The sequence below is a fragment of the Motacilla alba genome, chromosome 4 (genome assembly GCF_015832195.1).
Source record: "Motacilla alba alba isolate MOTALB_02 chromosome 4, Motacilla_alba_V1.0_pri, whole genome shotgun sequence".
Taxonomy (NCBI): domain Eukaryota; kingdom Metazoa; phylum Chordata; class Aves; order Passeriformes; family Motacillidae; genus Motacilla; species Motacilla alba.
The window spans coordinates 41,820,363-41,821,692 of NC_052019.1; the positions used below are offsets into that span (position 1 = coordinate 41,820,363).

At 41.7% G+C, this 1,330-nt stretch overlaps 1 non-coding gene across 1 annotated transcript; it reads right to left on the reverse strand.

The window, feature by feature from the left end:
• Nucleotides 1-269: 269 nt before the first annotated feature.
• Nucleotides 270-395, reverse strand: LOC119700994. The gene has a single exon (XR_005256975.1). It is a non-coding gene; the product is annotated as a U6atac minor spliceosomal RNA (small nuclear RNA).
• Between the last annotated feature and the right edge of the window lie 935 nt (nt 396-1,330).

Here is a 1,330-nt window from a genome sequence, read left to right on the forward strand (position 1 = left end):
TAGCCTTTTGCCTTGTTACAGAATATTCTGAGTTGGAAGAGACCCACAAGGATCACTGATTCCAATTCCTGGCCCTGCACAGGTCACCCCAAGAGTTACACCCTGTGCCTGAGAGCATTGTCCAAATGCTTCTTGAACTCTGTCAGGCTTGGTGCTGTGAGCACTTTCCTGAGGAGCCTGTTCCAGTGCCCAACCACCCTGTGGGACAATAACCTTTCCCTAAAATCCAACCTAAACTTCCCCTGACACATCTTATGCTGTTCTTTGGGTTAAACCTGGTTAGATGCCACAAAGTAGGTGGCAGTGCCTTAACTGTATGCATTTTGTACAGGCCACGAGGGCGTCTTCCATCCTTTTCAAGGGGAGTGCTGATCTTCTCTCCTTTCATAAAACACTCAAAAAGGTCATAATTCAGAATTACTAAGCATCCATAATTCACAAGACCACACATCCAAGAGAATAAACCTTGTCCTGCTTCTACCACCTACTTCAAACCTGCCATATGACTCCTTGAGGTCTGAGTGGATGTGCACACATCCTATGCCTTCACTTCTGCAATCAAAAGTGCTACTAAAAGACACAGAGAAACCTGGATTATGAAAAATGGCATAAAATCAGTAGCATGTAGCATCAATGTGACTGACGTGTGTCTACTGTCGCTGCTGTTCCTGATCCTGAGGGTGCAGAAGACAAGTTCTGTTTTCAGCCATCTCTTGATGTCAGCCCAACACCCTTCAAAAGCACCACAAGCACATTCACAGCAACATTATTAAATACAGACAGCAGAGGAATGATTTGGAAGCAGCACTATTTCCCTGTTAGATACTTGTGTCTCAGATAATGAGATGCATGATGCCTGCCTCTTGCTGATAGCTGGGCTATTGCTTGCTTTTTATAAGAAATGATTTGCTGGTGAAAAGCCAATCAGCAAAATGCTGAATGTATTACTATGTAATTTCATGTGAAAAGAGATAGAAACAGCCTGTACCCTTGGATAATAACTAAATATTGATTTTCTAGTAGTTGTTTTATCTTCACTCAAATCATCATTTATTAATGGAGACAGTTCAGCCACTGGTTTAAATAGGATTTGCTGAAGTTTAAGTCCCTATTTCTCTTACACTGCAGCTTTAGGTAAGCAAATGGTTAGTAGATCTTTTCATCAGTGGGCACGAGGCAAAGGTTTTCCAGACTCTTACAGTGAAGGTCATGAGATTCGTTTTTTTGAGAGAGACAGCAAAAAATAATGACAAGATTCAGATGCAAAGAAACCCAAGAAACACTAGTCCTTCATGCAACATATATTTAAACCTTGAAATCCTTGGCCATG